Genomic DNA, 17,343 nt, shown 5'->3' on the forward strand with positions numbered 1-17,343 from the left:
ACAACAGTATGTGATACTACCGTTTGTTGAAGACACGGTTCAAAGTACATGTGGGATAGTCTAGGGTTGTTCTTAACCATTTGAAGAGGAGGGTTTTTGGAATGCCCCCCCCCCCCCCCCCCCAAAAAAAAAAAAAATTAAATTAAATTAAATAATTCTATGTCAATTTTCTAGATTAGAACTCCACTGCGCTCAGTTATCAGTAGTGATTGTTAAATCAGCATTAGAATGTTCACTTAAGAACATCTTAAGTGTCTGAGCACCTTTCCCTTTTTGCCCAAAGTGTTTCTGTAATTAATTTAAATTCATTAATTTTGATCAAATGTATCCTGTATCATAACTGGGTGTTGTAAAACAGTTTTTCTAGGTTGAGGTGCCCTTTTCTCAATTTAAACACCTGCCCCTCAAATATTTACATTTTGCCTTGGAAACAAATATACTGTCTCAATGTAGTTTGTATAACACTAAACACTGTTCTATTGATTCACTGTTCTCCAATTCTGTTTTGCAACTCTTCACAAAACACTTTTATTTCTTGACTTTTCCAAGGAAATGACTTCAGCAGGTAGAATTTTCACTTGTAAAATGTAATGTCACCTTATTATGTAACACCTGCCCAGGAACTGATGATGAACAGGAGCTTTTAGTCACATCTAAAACAATTGATTTAACATTATAATTGTACACATTGTAAGATTTTCTCAAATAAATGTAATAATTGAAATTTGACCATGATCAGCTTACTGTTCTGTTAGTAGAACCAGAACATAAATTGAAATTATAAAAGGCAAATTCCACACAGACATTAGGAAGTAATGTTGGGCTGAATGGCACATTCTCGTCATTATATTATGTCTGTTATGTGAAAGTGTTATGCTTTCATTAATAGTGGTAAAATGAAATAAATGAAAATAGCACTTTTCTCAAATAATAAATTTATTTCTAAAATATAAGTGTCAAAAATATTTGCTGTCTTGAATTCAGTACTTACCTACCTTTGCAAGGATACCACTATCAAGCCATCTTCTATGATATTTTATGAGATTGGTGAACATAGTGGGAAAATATTTCCTCCATACAGAATATTTAAAGTTGCTTCAGATCCTTCAGTTCAAAACATGTCTTTGATTGGGTGGTTCTAGTCTAGTTTTGATTGTGGTCAGTTAAACATTTCTTGGTTGATTTTTGAGGTATGCTTGGGAACATTGTCTTCAAGAAAGATTAATTTTATTAGCCAAATTAGAGTTTTCTGGGAAAGGGAAGCAGATTTATGGTACAAATGTCTTTGTATGAGTGGGAGCTCATGATTCCATTGACCTACATAAGAACCTCATAACACCAGTGCACCACATATTTCAGGGTAGTTATGGCATTCTTTGCAACATAAGCATTCTTCTGACATCAAGCCCATCACTGGTGTCCATGGCCATACAGGTCCATTTTGGCCTCCTCTGACCATAACACCCAGTTCCAGTTGAAGTTCCAGTGCTTTATTTGTTTCCCCAGATGCTTACCTTCAGGATTTTTTTTTCAGGCAACCCTTAAGAAAAGCCAACTGACACCATAGGCCTATCACTATGGTTGTGTCTAATAGAAGATTTGGAGACTACTGTATGTGTCACAAAAATGCAATCAAGTTCTGTAGATCTCCAATGGTTTTTTGCCTCAGAAACCATTTGCCTCACTGTGGCAAGAAGTACTGCAATAGGGTTGTGTATAATTTCTTTCCCTTTTTGGTAGGGGGATTTAAACATTAGACCACTTTTGTTATAGTAAAAGAATATCATTTCTCAATTTTTTAAGCATACATTATAGCTCATTACCTGGGATTCCAGTTTATATATTTTAAGGCAGTGGTATTCAACCCCAATCCTGGAGTACCCCTGTTTATGCTGATTTTTGTTCAGACCTTTATTGCAATTCCTGAAGCATCAATAGTTGTTAATTTTTTTTTAGATTGAGAATTTTAAGGTCTAATGATGGATGATTAGTCTTTCAATGATGCATTCAGTATAAAAAAATCATGTTAAAAATGATTAAAATTCATTACTAATTAACATTTTTCAGACAACTAATGCTTTCACTTTCTATTATGTGCCATTGCACATGATTGATTTTGTAAGAGGTTACATTTTATGTATTAATTAATTGATAAACTTACGGCTGAAATCAATGAAGTCTTAGATGCTGAGTATACCTGGCCATTGATAATAAAGTTCACGTTTAACACACTTAATTAATCACCATAATTAAAAACAAGATTAGCTGGAACAAAAACCAACATACACACCTGGGTGGAAAACCACTGTTCTTGACCATGACCCAAATTTATTAAAACTTGCATTACCATCTAAATCCCTTTGGGGTCACTGTAGGCATAGTAACAATCTGATTATACAATTATTGATCAAATGTGACCCTCATAAATTAATTGACAAAATAGACGACACTGGATGAAAGAAAGGAATGTAATATGGATAGAGAGCCTCTGCTCATTTTAATCAAGTATGTGAATAATTTGGAGGGCATTGTGCCTGAAGAAATTTTATACTAGAAAACCTTTTTGTGAGAAGCCATACCCAATACGAGTTCATTGGTTCATTGCAGCAGTTTTATTAAATTGAGACCAGTCTTACGCTGTCATTTATAGGCTAGATCTTTGTCTTGACCTGCTCTGTATCAAATCTGTGCAAATTAGTCCAACCGTCAAAGAGGAGTGATAATTCTAATTGTTTTTCAGAAATTTAACCTTGAAAAAAATAGAATTTTTGAATATATGGTCCATATATTTGTTATGGGAGGAGGGTGATTTAGTTGTTAGTTTCACACGTCTTAATCGAGATGTTAGAGTTCACCTGAGGCCGCTGTATATGCTGGTTTTTGTGTGTTTCAGTAATTAACTAATTTGTTAGGGAGTGAAGCAGTGGGTAGCACTGTCGCCTCATGGCAAGAAGATCCAGGGTTCGAATCCCAGCCTGGTCCTTTCTGTGTAGAGTTTTCATGTTCTCTGAAGACTCCAGTTTCCTCCCACAGTCCAAAGAGACACCCTGTTTAGGATGTATTTTTACCTCTCGTCAAATTCATTCTGGGATAGGCTCCAGCAAATACTGAATTAGCAAATGACTCAGTTAGCTGGATAACTGTGCTGAGTAAAACCCGGAACCGTAACAAATTGAAGTAAAACTGCTGTTCCAGATTTCATTCAGTGCATTTATCCAGGTAACTCAGTAACGCTGCTTTGTGAAATACCCCCCTGTTCCTGCACCTTTTAAGGTAAGACTGGACACCCCTGCTCTAGGTCAACGGAGCTTATTAGGGTGTTTGTGCCCGTAATGAAATCAGCAAACATAATAACACAAGCAACAAATATGGTTGTATTCAAATATAAAACTGGAGCCTACTGACTTGCCTGCATGCATCCCTCCCACCTGCCAAAAGGGTCTTTTAACACCTGGACTCCTATTTATTGGACCAAAGAAAACATCAGGTAACTAATAGACATGCTCTGATAAGGTGATCTGCATTGTGCAGACACACTGGTCCTAAAATATTGCCCATTCTGTGAATTCACCTGATCCACATCAGTAGATCTGTGCAGATGCAACATGGATCTCATTTAGCAGAACATGATCAGTGATTACCAACAGAATACAAACTATTCAGTTTGTGCGCAATTTTGTAATTCTATGAGGTACATCTGGGAATGTTATATTAGGGTGTTGGTTGAAAAACTGTAATTTTCGGGAGGTGTTGGGAAGGCTTCACTTCAGACCTTCAGGCATTAAAGCAAACGGCGTTGAGGATCCCGTTCTTTAGCCAAAGCCACAAGGGTTCCAAAGCACACAATATAATTTTTCGAATAGTCAAAATGTTGTGGAAATAAATTTATATTTCAAATAATGAGTTTAAATGAGCATTTAGGACTAGAGAGAGGCAAGTTGCCCGGTATCCACTGCGCGACTTACCGTGTCTCGAGTGTCTAGTGTATAGTAATAGAAGTGAAATATTAAACATACAGTTGGTGTGTCCGGGGTGATTCAGAGTTTTTCTGACAATAAACCATTCATGTAGGTTACTCAGGTTCGATTCCCGGGTAGGACACTGCTGTTGTAGCCTACTCATCGCTTCAGTATATTCTGCTGTATAAATGGAATGGGGAAAAAATTGTGTAAGTCGCTCTGGATAAGAGCGTCTCCTAAATGCCTGTAATGTAATGTCTTGCCATTAGGTGAGCAAAATGTTGTGTGTAACTCACGGGTAGCCTACAGTTTTTTGTTGTTGTTGTTGTTGTTTTTTCCCCCAGATAAATTTTCAGTCAAATATGTATTTTATTAACTGGATTGGGATGGCAGGTATGCCATCCCGCCAAGTTACGCCTTGTATTACCTTACACCAAGATATCTCGATCAGACTCGCAGCACTGTGCAAATAATGCACCCTATTTGATTATGAATAGAAGACACCTCTGACCCTTACCTGACTGGTCACATGTTAACGCTTTGCCAAAGGGAGAAACTTTACATTTTTAAACCTACTTACAGTGGACTGTAATCCCTTACGTGACTGAATTGTCTATACTCCTTTAAATTTAGTCTACTGTGATTTTAAAGGATCTTGCAACTTCAGAGCTCAACCTGTCGGACCAGTTTTTCAAGTTTCATTATACAGGTAGCCATTACGACCGCAGGTAGGCTGAAGGGAGTGAACAAAACCCAGTAGTTCTTTGTAACAGGGAAGTGAGCTAGTATGGTTTAGAATCTGGAAATCGAAAGAACAGCATACATTTAAAGTGAAGGAAGAACATCTGGAAGTTAGGAAAACTGGTGAGTGCTTGACTTCGTGAATTTGTAAAAACGCTCATGTAGGCTATAAGCGTATCATACCACGATACTCTGTGCGGGTTATTGACACTCTGACGAAAACTATCCTCGAGATGTGGCTATCGGTGATGGTACTTGGTAAAACGTTGCAAGGTTTTAGACTGTACGGTTTTAAGGTGTAGGCTACCACAAACAAGATCTGTGTTGTCCAGGATTCCAGCCGATTGGCATTTTCAAATGAATTCGAAAATTAGAAATGTGAATGTATTGCACATGGATCACGGGGGGAGATTGTCCATGAATGCCATATATTAAAGTCCTCCCCAATATATTATAAACGTCTACATGAGTACAGAATAAAATAAATACTAGGCTATTTGATTTTGCCACTCTGTTTTTACCCTCGGACACTATCTAAAGTTTCTCAACTTTGAATGAAGTTCGCACGTTTCGTATTTAAATATTGAAACAGGCTGTTTTTATTTTTTATAGTCTTGACGAAATGTCCACATTTTTATGGACCTATACACAATTGTTCTCAGTTATATTTCTGTGCTATTTTTTGGAGGTGGTGTTGTTTTTTGTTTTTTAAAGTGAATGTTTTCTACAGATAGCAATCGGGCTACTTCTCAGTTGTGTTGTCTTATTGTTATACAACTGCGTTGTGTTTACCCAATTCATCCACAAACGAAACACATCCACATCTGGGCCCCACATCTATTTCTATTGACCCAATTTTATTTTATATTTATCTTACCCTACCTTTCACTCAGTCGTTTCTTTTCTTTCATTGGACACTGTCATAAACGGGCTACACTTGAGGAAAAGATCCACGTGCATTTTCAAGACTTCATTTGTTAATGGGATTTATTCGGATTTGTAACTTGGCATTTGTCTCTCATTATGTTTGATTACACCTTTGTACCGTATATTACAGGATATGGGTAGCCTTTATGGGTAAACTTCACTCTCAATGATCGGTTTAAGTTTCCTTAAGTAAACAGCTGACTATTTCTTACATTTTTGCAGACAGTAATATTCAGCTCCAGATTTACAAAAGGATACAACCTGAATGTAAATTCTACTTCGAAATGCAAACACTCATATTCATTTAAGTGGAGAAGATGAAAACTCAGCTGGCTTCCAACGTATCCTCCTGAGGCAGGGCAATTCATTTTGCTCCCCTGTAGGGGACATGTATCTCTGGTCTTAATCTCAAGAACCGTATATCCTACTATGCTGAAATTTACACTACAAGTGACATTCAATAAAAAATAAATAATATTTTTGAAAATAAATTGACTGCAACATAGTTTTGTCATCCAAGGCAGTTATATTATATCCCCAAGAAATTAAATAGCTACTTCAACTTTTTTTCTGTCGGGTATAAGGAGGATATAACACGTTGACTCTTGAACTAAAGCTATTTATAGAACCATACCTTGTTTCCCCAAATGAACGCCATGTGTAAAAGACAGATGTTAAAAGTTTGCAAATGGCTATGAATTATCTACTGAGAAAAATGACACAATGTTTGCATGGAATGATTGATATTTGGACTTCCCCATTGCACTGCATTTAGATTGTCTGGATAGCTAATAATAAAAATGTATTTTACTGAGGTTCACTTGGAACAAAAAGACATTGAATAGACATGCACATTTACTTACTGTAAATATATTTCTGTCATTGAGTAAGTGTACTTGCTAAGAAAATTTCCCTTCGAGTAAAGAAAATATCGGTTATTTTGTATTATTTCATGTCTCAACCAGTTCATCAGCTTGTTGTAAACATGCCAGTTTTTATCCTAAGCCAACAGTCAGTGAGCAATCATACCTCATGTCAAAGTAAATCATTAGTGATGACTTAGTGTCTTTCATCTTTCCTGTGTTTTGTTGTACCGGTTTTACAAAAGGTCATACATATGTTTGGTTTTCTTGGGGAAAAATGTGCATTTATATCAGACGGTCTTGATTGGCACAACACCACAGAGCAACAGGATGTAAATAAATATAAACAAATATTTGTAAATCAGTACTACTTTGGCATTATGCTGTGACCTACATTTTGTTTTCAAGTTTCTTTTAATTAGAATGTATTTTTCAGTTTTTAACTGAAACAAGTTAAACAATTGGGACACCCTATGCTTCCGTGGGGGGGTCTCATGAGGGTTGTGAAGGAAAATATAAGGTATAATTGCTAAACAAACTACTTGCAGTAAGTTATGTCACTAGTGCTTGTAATGTACAATATATTGTGGCTACAACCTCAAAAAAGCCATTTTCTATTTGAGAAATGACTAGTTTTATGAGTGACTTTCTATCATGTAGAAAATACAAAACATTAATTTTGTAATTTTATATTGAAAACCAGTAATTGTAACAGTCTATAAAATGAAATCTTAAAGATCCCTTCCACAGAAGTACAGTGGGTAGATAAGTGGAAAAAATAATCTGGCACAGATACAACACAATATGGGTTCAAGGGAGTGCAGACTTGAATATTTGATTTTTACAAAGTTCTTTAAAAATTAAATTATCAAGTTGGTCTCTGAAAAATGTGGCACACAATAATATATGTACAAATAAGTCAACTTCGATTTTGGTGGGCTAAATAGATATACGCATCCTGCATCATTTTAGCTTGACATGGTTTTATGTAACTGAAGTGCATGCTTTTGTGCCATACAGGTTTCCCTTAGCAAATGTTTGTTTTAGCTTTATGTTTGTTCTAATAACACCCAGAAATGGCCATTAGAGATGTACATAGGTAGAGATTCTGGATGATGAAATAAATTCTCACAGAGCTATTGCATTATGAACTTGGGGACAGGTTCTAACTTGTGGTGTGTACATTCTTATATACTCTGCTCTGATGTTTATTGAAACGTTTGTATGGCCTCCCCTCCATTTAACAGAAGAGGTTATGTAGTATAGCATGCTCAGTGTCCATGGAAATGCCAGAAATGCCAGGATCCTGAGAAAGTGATGGACGTATCTATATATTACCATAAATTCCCACTTTACTGCTTTGGAGAACGCCTAACCCTAGATTTTACACCTTCTTGAAATGAGACGAAAGTTTATTTATATAGAGTCTTTTTGTTCAGTATGATCCAATGACATAATCAGCATAAATGGACAGCTCCATTCCAGCCCAAGTAAGACAGATTTACTGCCATTATTTACAATCTTAACCTGGATGGCACACATATGTGCCATGCATATCTATAGTAAAAATGATATGTTGAAAGAAATGTAACTCACACGATGGATTTGATATTCTGGATTTCTGTTCAAAACCAGAAAATGCTTGAGATATAAAGTTTTCTCGCATGTATTCTTTGTAGGAAGCATCTAATGATCTCAATTGTAAGTGAAAGTTTGGCAACCCAAAAACACTGCAGATCTTACACTTGGTGTGTGAAAAGGTTTCCGTAGGGAAACAAAAATAGATGAACATGGAAATATAATGGCAATGTAAAAATGCTTGATTGATTTAAAATACTAATTGGTCAAAGAAATAAAAACTATTATTGCAGTATAAATAATTCTACCTAATTTAGAATACTTTATTCGGTACAATTTCAGGTATAATTTTTGAACTGCGTTTAGGAATAAATATGTGTCCTTCCTGGTCCTCGTGACCAGTAACTGGGAAGTTCGCAGTTGTTATTTGTTTCTCTGGTGTCCCTCTATTACCTAAGCCTTGCTGTTTTGGAAATACTAGCAAATGTCACAGTGACGGCTGACCCCCAAAATTACCATGGTGTTTAATGTTTGTGAATGTAATGTAAAGTGGCAGATTTCGTGCTATAGTCGTAATTGGAAATTCACAGTATTATTTAACGCTGTTAGAAAATGAATGGCTTGCGTAATAATATCGGTATATTAAGTAACACAACCTGGAACAGCGTGCAGATTGCCAGGGTCATGGCAGGAGAATGTGTAGCCTACTGTATGCGTGGGTGTGTAAGCATGTGCAGATGCATGCAGCTTTCGTGGGAGCATGCAGACGTGTGTGTGCAGGCATGCGCATATTAGGGCGTCGTGTGAATTTGAAAGGAACGACGCTACGCCTGCTTGTTGCCGTCGTCGTGCGCGAAACTGCAGACACCGTCTGGAAGACTTGGCTGCTAACACAGCCTTCAGTATCCCCTTTCAGCTGCGACTCCGCATATCTAATTAATGGGAGGTAATATTCCTTTCGGCACTCAGGCTGGGATGGCTGTAAAACAGGGGCATGGCTGAGTGAGCTTGACCCTCTGGTCTGTGGGGGCTAAACTGTGCACTGGCGCCCAAATCAGCCCAGTAAAGCCCACAGCGCTGTGTGCATGGACGTGTCTGAGCCGCCGCGGACCAGGCACCCTGGGCGCCCACAACATGGCTTCCTTTCCCCAACGCGGGAGAGACCTCTGAAGCGGCTGTAATGGATCTTGGCAAACCGCTTCCTGTTCACAGATCGTGTTCTCCCAGCCCCACCCTCTGCTCCTATCTCTATGTGTCGCTGATGGGCTGAAGACTTGTCATTGTTTTTGAATTGGTCTTTGCACTCTGCATTTTCCCTGGGACAAAAGGGACCACGCCCCAAAGTCATTTGCCTCAACATGTAGGGATTCTTTATTTGGAAACTTTTGGTGAAGTTTCTGTTGTGGGCCATTGGTTATTTCACTGTCAAACGTAGGGAGGGCTTGGTGTGTTTACTTATTTACACCATTGATACTGGTCTGGTGTGAAGGAGAGACCACGATGCTTGTATTGTTCTCAAATCTGACCTTTGGGCATCACGTCTTTTCTGTGACCTTTCTGTGACAAGTTCTAGGTATGCAGGTTCGACTCTGAAGTTTTTAAAGCCTGGAAAAGACAGATTGGAGCCGGACCTGGTAACATTCTTCAAACTGCAAGAAACCTTGGAGCTAACTGCCACTTTACAGTTTTGTCTGTGATAAAAAAATGTGAAGCTGTTGGTGTCTTGGAAAACAAGTAATTTTCAGTGTTTCAACTGCTTGTGATGCAGAATATTAATCTCTGAAGATAATTTGTCTTTGAATTATAGGCATTATTATAGGTGAATGGACTTTATGTAGTCAAACCTCACAGGCCCTCATTGGTAGAAAAATGTGAGGAATTCCAACAATCTAACTGACCTGAGGCTCTGAACACAGACTGAGCTCTGAAATACTCATAGTTCGTACTCTCTCATCAGTGATGAGTCATCACACACTGACCTGAGAACCAAAATAAACTATGCGGAGAGAACCTCTAGAAATGGATCAGCTGTAGATTTGATAGGCCTGTAGTCTGAATATAATTATGTTGTTGGGTGACTTCACTAACAACCTAATTGAGTCTAGCACTTATGGCTATGTGACTGCATGTCCATTATCACTCTCTTCAGTCTATTGCACTTTGTATTCTTGATTAAAACACTTATTTACTTGATCTTGCAATTCACTCTAAATAAGAGCATCTATTTATTGTAATGCATGTGGTTGGAATCTGTGCATAGAGATATCAGCGATACAATAACATGATCTGTCGTTGGCTTTGCCATATCCACTGCTGTTGGCAAACTATGGTTTGATAATCTGTGACAGGAGGCTACCACTGTCACTTCTAAAGAGCATTCAAGATCCTATACTCAGAGAAGTTTTTATCTTTCCAGCTTCTTGTGTATGTGGTGGCCAGCAGTCAATTTCCCAGGAATGAAAAAAGACTTGTGGGAGTTCTGGGCTTGTCCTAAGTGTGATAAAAGAAACTGAATTTTGTGGTATTTTTGCCTCTATAGATGCACTTTGTGTAATTTGGAGTCCAGTACATATCTTCTACCCAATCACAAAGCCACCTCGTTCCAAACAGGATCGTTGTCAATGACTGTTCATTAGAAAATCTCCCAATCGCCGCAGCCTGCTGTCATACTGCTGTACCTGTATCTTCTCCATTTGTCCACCCTGTGACTGTGTATACATTCAAAGCAAGTAAAGCTAAAGAACTTTTTCACTGTTCAGGTCGACTGCTCAGTCCCTGTTTGCATGTAGAGGTCAGGCTCCACCATATCATCCTAATTCCCCTCTCTGGAGCCTTCGGTTCATGGTTCTACCGTGGGGAGATTCTGAACCTATGTGCAAACTTCTCTTGCTCATCCGGAGGATCAGTCCAGTGTGATTCAGTCACTAGAGTGGAACCACACCCAAAAGTCCTACGCGGACACTTGCGTTCCCCTTCCCTGTAGCAGAGCCTTCAAGTCCTCCATTTTGTTCCCTGCCAATCTGGGCTCTCTCCCTCTCCAGGATAGCTACAGGTGTGCTAATATTCCTGTGCTCCCACTGCACATTCAGAACCAAGGATGGAAGCCAGGTCAGTTTCCTTCATATACATTCGCTTGTGGGCTCAGGCTACACAGATGGTAAATGGCCCATGCAATACACAGCACTGTTGCTATTATTTCTACAAAGCTTACACTGGGTTTGCCTTGTTTTGGCAGCTGGTTATTTTGAGGAAGTAAGGCCCAGCAGTATGTAAGAGACCAGTAAGGCACCTGTATGGCAACTGTAAGGCACCTGTAAGGCACCTGTATGGCAAATGTAAGGCATCTGTAAGGGATGCGCGACTCTGTCTTGGTTCAAAGGTGCTTTGGTTCCAGGGAGTGCTTCATTTGGTCAAGCAAATTGAAGTCCTGAGATTTTACTACATACACTTTCCATATGCCAGGCCAAAGCAAATACTTTTCTAGAGAAAGGCCAAGATTTGAATTTTCTAATCTGTGAATTGAATGAGTAAAACTAAACTGAGTTAATCCTTCACAGATCTGGGTAGTTAAAATGGGGCTAGATTTGTTTTGTTGGTGGGCAGCTTATAATCAAGACATTCAAGAGTGCATTTGCTGAGGAACCATGTTCTTTGGCTTTTTATATTTGCTTTTTGATGTTTTCTTGTAAGTGTCTGGCATGATTGATTATATGTATGCTCGATTAGTTAATGTATTTTTTTGCATTCCATCTGAGTTTAGCTGACAAAATATTAACGATATGCATTTTAATGCATGTTTTCCCATTACCGGTATTTCAGACAGAGTTATGATTTTGCATCTTAACCGTTTACAGGGCACAGCAAAGCTTTGCATATTCTGGAGGAGGATAATTTTATTTTTGATTCAAAATGTGTCATTGCCTCATCCAGTGATATAAAGAAGCAGGGCTTATCACTGAGGTTGCAGGATTGATTCCCAGGTGGGGCATTGCTCTTATATATTTGACCAATGTATTTAGCCTGACCTTCTTCACTATATGTAACCATATAAATACATAAAATGCTTTCTGTTTTCCCCAGATTGAGTCGGCTAAGCAGAAAATAATAATTATTAGCAATTATTATAATCATTATTTATATTGATCATGGTAGGTTTCGTTCTGATGGTAGTATTGGTATTAGTGGTGGTAGAAGTAGTGTTATTTGTAGAAATGAAAAATAACAAAACAATTTTCTGCTAGCAAAATAAACTCTGCTTATAGTCTACACAAACATTCCTTACAAAAGATCAATTGGTATAGTTTAACAGTTTACTGGCCATAATGAGTTGGGTCAGGTGTGTCCATTCCTTTTATTTGCCAGCGAGCTTTCATGCAGGGATTCTCTGTGGAAGAGTCACAGCTGTGGATGCCTCACTGGTGGTCAGGTGACATTGTGCTTGTCAGTGTTGTCGTAGCACCCTTAGGAAAGCATTGTGAGGAAGGGCTATATTAAATATTGAGATGGGGGGCGGAGGGGCCTGCCTTTGTGAATGCGATGTCTCGGGTTTCAAGTGAGCCGCTGAGCGCGGCTCCTGTTGTGAAAGCAGTCTCTGTGCCTCCCGCCCTCTCTCTCCTTCCCCCTCTCTCTCTCTCCCTCCCTCTCTCTTTCTCTCCCTCCCTCCTCTGGCTCCGCTTCAGGCGGCACGCACAAACCTGTTCGCCAAGATCTGTCTGCCTCACCTGTCTCTGCTTCGGCAGCATGGAAAACAACCGAGTGGGTGGAGGGGCACGGCTTAGCTGGACATTGGCTCAGCGAGGTTTGGGGCCTTGCGCTGTCTAGGTTAGTGGACTGATCCCAGTGTATGAGATAGGAGGAAGTGGGAAGTGCTGTTCATTTTTGAGTCTGGATTAGAGTCTCCTTTGTTCGGTTAAAACTGCCACACATTTGAATGTAACTGGAAACTGTTTGGGCTAAACCGAGACTGGATGCTAGGAAAGGCTCAAATGTGCCAGCCCTCCTACACCTTTGAGTTTTTGTGTTTTTACATACTACAAGCGTACGCAAATAATGTTATGGTGGTGATGAAAAGAAGGCTTAAGCTGAACTTGGTCATGCACAAGGTCAATAAGCCACCAAGCTAAAAAAACAAGCCAGTGGAACTCATGAGTGACTTGGTCTTAGTGACTTGGATGAGTCCTATAGCCAACACATTACTACTTCAATCCGGTCCCTGTCATTAACTGATGATTACCAGGGCTCCACAGAGGTGGGAAACCATTGCTTTTTCCCCCTGGGGTTGGGGTCATTAGGGAGGCTTTAAGTTAGCCAGGGACTCTCAAGGTACTGCTTCCTCAGTGCCCCCTTGCTGTTCACCAGGTTGATTGTCTTCTGTGGGAGATGCTGAGACTGGTGCTTGTTGTTCTTTTGTATGGTGTGTGGGTTGTAGTGTGGTTTACCAGTGAGTGTATCAGAGGAGAGCACACATTCCATTGCAGTGCCTCATTTTTAGGTGTATATATGGAACAGTGGTGATGTGACAGCATATCAGAAATGACAAAAAGAGCAAAATAATCCAAACTACCGCCTTTAAAAATTTTACAGAAGTTGTTACCAAACTGGACTGAATGGAAGTTGCCAAATTTACTTTGCATTTGTAATGTATTTGTTTTCACCTACCTTCTATTAAAAATATGGCAATCAAAGCAGTTTTTTTATCGCTTTACAGATTTATTTAATAAAATAAATCTGACCAAAGGTCCTGTTTGCTGTGGTGAAAAAAGGAAATGGCTACCTCCTGCTATGGATGCTTTTCAGTCTCGGTTTTACTGAAATTCACCAGCCTTTCTCTTTGTTGCATTTTATTGAAAACTGACATGCTGCAGGTGTTTTTGACATCCTACATTACTGGAATGGGTGCCATACATCACATAAATCATGATTGTTACATATGCAACCTTTTGCTCTGTTAAACCTATGGCATACTGTTGTACAACTGTCCAGTAACTGGAGACTGCATCAAGGGTGTGCACCATTTTGACTACATTCAATGGTGACATTATTTAACAACTATTTCTATTAAATAAAAAAATAATAAAATAAAATAGGAAAAAAAATAATTATTATAATAATTATCACTTATGATAGCTAAATTTAAAAAAATGTAATATTTCAACTCTAAATCTGTAAGGTCTTGAGAGGGAGGAAACTCTCCTCAAGCATCATCAGTGTGTTGCACCATTGTGATGGTACTGCACCGCAAACATTTCTGTGCCCAAATGCTAACCAGGCTTCAGCATGAGTAGAGAGGACACTGCTTGCCATATTCAGTTCTGATGCTTCCTTTATCACATGTAGATCTCTCACCTACAAAGCCCCCCCTTTGTCTTTCAGAACCAGAACCAGAAACGGAAACGCATTTATTATAAATTCACTCTGGAGTCGTGCTGAAGTGATTGCCCATTATTGTTAGACTTGATACAGGTGATAAAACTGCTGATGTTGAAGGAATTTTCTTTGATCAATGAAGACCATTAATGCAGATCTGACTTCTGAACCATTCAGTTATGTATACCATATTCTGAGAACTGTTTCATGGAAACGTTTTTTTTTTTTTAAATCTCCAAATTGTATTGCGCCAAAACCACTTGAATAGATTTCGTCTAACCACAGGAAGTATTTAAATGAGCAACTCTCTGACTGTAGTATGATTAGTTTCACCCCAAGTCTAGAAAAGAAAAACACTGTAACACTGTTTGTTAATATTTTTGTCCAAATGGACATTGATACATGGATGGCACGCAGTTCTTCAGATTAGTCCTCCACAGCCTGTGTTGATTTGAGATGATTCATCAGTCCTTGTGTGACATATAGACACGTCACGATTTGCGTTTTCCCATTGATAAAACTGCGGCTTTATTTTAATGTACGTGCTGAGCGGGTAGAGTGATGTTTTGCTTGCATTATGGGAACTATGTTATTGTAAGGATGAACCCAACGGGACGCCTGTACAGGGTGAACTGCATTCCTATTCAGCTAGTCTACCAAGAGACACATTTTTCACCTTTCATATGTAAAAACAAAAGTAGATGTAATATTCCATAAATGTAAAGCAAAGTATTCATAAACATGTTGGCCTTAATCACAAGATGAAAAATCCTCCACTTCATTCCTGACATTTTCTTGACACTATACACCCTGTTTGAACAATAGTACATAAATGACTTGCATGGTTACTAAATTTACTAAGCAGATGCTTTTATTCAAGGGGACCTACATGACTATGTATCTTCAACATAGCGCTGCAAATTTATAAGGAAATGGCTGAGGTTAGGTACTTTAAAAGATCACTGCTGTGTCTGAACTGAACATGCAATCGATTGATATAAACATATTGCGGTATCCTTTACCCCCTACTGCCTCCCATCTGCCCCACTGCTACATTTTATTTTCAATGAACAGCACTCTTAAAGGGATAGTTCACTTTCTGGGTTTATTGATTTTTCAATTTTAGCATACCCTTTCAACTGGCTCTGACATTTTTTGTGGGTGATGAACTATATTGTAGATATTTACTGAAACTTCTGAGAACATGCCAGCTTTACTGTGGTGGAAGTTACCTGGTACGGAAGAATTCGTTTATTTATTTATTTTTTTTGTGTGTGTTTAGAGCAGTAAAATGCACTTCAAGTAAGTCCAGAGAAACCTCTACTGCAATGTCATGACTTCAGAGGATGTATGTGTATGTAATACACAATTATTCTTCTGAAATAATCTTATTTGATTTTATTTTCCATGGCACTTGCAATCTGGTACCTCTGTCGTCAAGGAAAGAGGTACTGGAATAATATCAAAATGATATTTATCTAAGCAATAGAGAATAAACATTATAAAATGAATCTGTAAAGTAATGTTCAGCCTCCGGAAAAGTAGCATTGTTGTACCAGCTGCTTTCCAGTTATTTCAAGTGTAGTTTCTTGCTTTAGAAGACAACCCCGACCCCCTGCCCTGAATATCCCTATACCAGTTACTGTAAACCTGCAAAGTGTTCAGAACCTTGGGAGGAGCTGACTACATACTTAAAATGGTTCCTTCTGCAGCAGTAGAGAAAGAAATGACAAGAATGGTGTTTTTGTTTTGTCAATGACGATGGAAATCCGCAAGTCATAGTGTCGTGCTCTGAAATGCAAGCAGTTTGAAGGATTTCAGTTTAACAGTAGTAGCCACATTTGTTTCACTACAGCGTGTTGCATAATGTTTTCTTTTTCATAAAAAGGTGAAAAGTTGATATGACACCTTATCTATGAATCATATTATTTTTTATGAATTAGTATATAATTATCGTATCCAGTGTTGAATCCTATGCGTCGGTTCTTTTGGTTGTATTTGTACGTGCTTACATCTTGTCAAACCACAGATTCAGTGGTATTAAGTTGTGTTTTCAGCCTCACTAGGCACAGCTTCCTTGTTGGAGGTTTCCATGTGGTCCTTACTGGTCCTGTGGAACTTGTTTGACATGGATGGGGTGAGCTGGCAGTTCTTGCCAGCACAGCATTGCCTTGGGCACAGTTGAACCATGGAAAACATTTTTTAATTGGTATATACATTCCATTAAATTCTGTTTCTGTTTTAGAGCGGAGGTGCTTGAACAGAACTAATTGTATTTATCATTTTTTATGTTATGTTGAAATGGTCTTTGCTCAGTTCACTGGTGTGCTCATATAAAGGGCTTAGTTATTAAAGCTATTTGACATTTTAGACAAATTATGAAATGATGTTGAGCTCATCCCTGAAATGAACAATCAGTCCTGAAAGACCTGACAGTAATATAATGTCTAGTGAAAGTGGTTCGCTAGTTGTGCCAGTTATAAACCAGATAACCTTCCCAGGCCGATTCTCACATGCTGATATGCTCAGCCACACACAGGATTATCATTTTGCTGTCAAAAACAAAATGTGATTGTAGGCCTTATGCTGTTGATGGTGATGTGATTGGATATCTGGGGCAGTAATGTGGGGCACTAGTTTTTCAAATGTAAAAACAAAAGAAAAAAAAAACCTTAAGGTTTTAAAGTTTATTATCTAAACCTTAGGTTATTTATTTCAGTTGGTTACCGTGTGTATGATTTTATAGACACGTATGCACTGCATTGCAGGTGTATGAATTGGCATGTATTCTGATAAAATTGACTTGGGTGGTTTCCTTAGTTGAGGAAAAGGGGGCAGAAGAGTTTGGATGATTGTTCTTGGTGATCATGGTTGTTTTGGGTTTCCCTTAATGTGAAAGTTGGCTCATT

The 17,343-nt window shown here is 38.5% G+C and overlaps 1 protein-coding gene across 1 annotated transcript in view; it reads left to right on the plus strand.

Annotated features, from left to right (window-relative positions):
* The first annotated feature begins 4,540 nt into the window (after positions 1–4,540).
* atp8b1 (ATPase phospholipid transporting 8B1) overlaps positions 4,541–17,343 on the plus strand; it is a 32,221-nt gene continuing 19,418 nt past the window's right edge. The window contains exon 1 of the mRNA XM_035389882.1: positions 4,541–4,823. The gene's annotated coding sequence lies outside the window, so the exon portion shown is untranslated. The remainder of the gene's footprint in view (positions 4,824–17,343) is intronic.

The sequence above is a fragment of the Anguilla anguilla genome, chromosome 14, assembly GCF_013347855.1.
Source record: "Anguilla anguilla isolate fAngAng1 chromosome 14, fAngAng1.pri, whole genome shotgun sequence".
Lineage (NCBI taxonomy): Eukaryota > Metazoa > Chordata > Actinopteri > Anguilliformes > Anguillidae > Anguilla > Anguilla anguilla.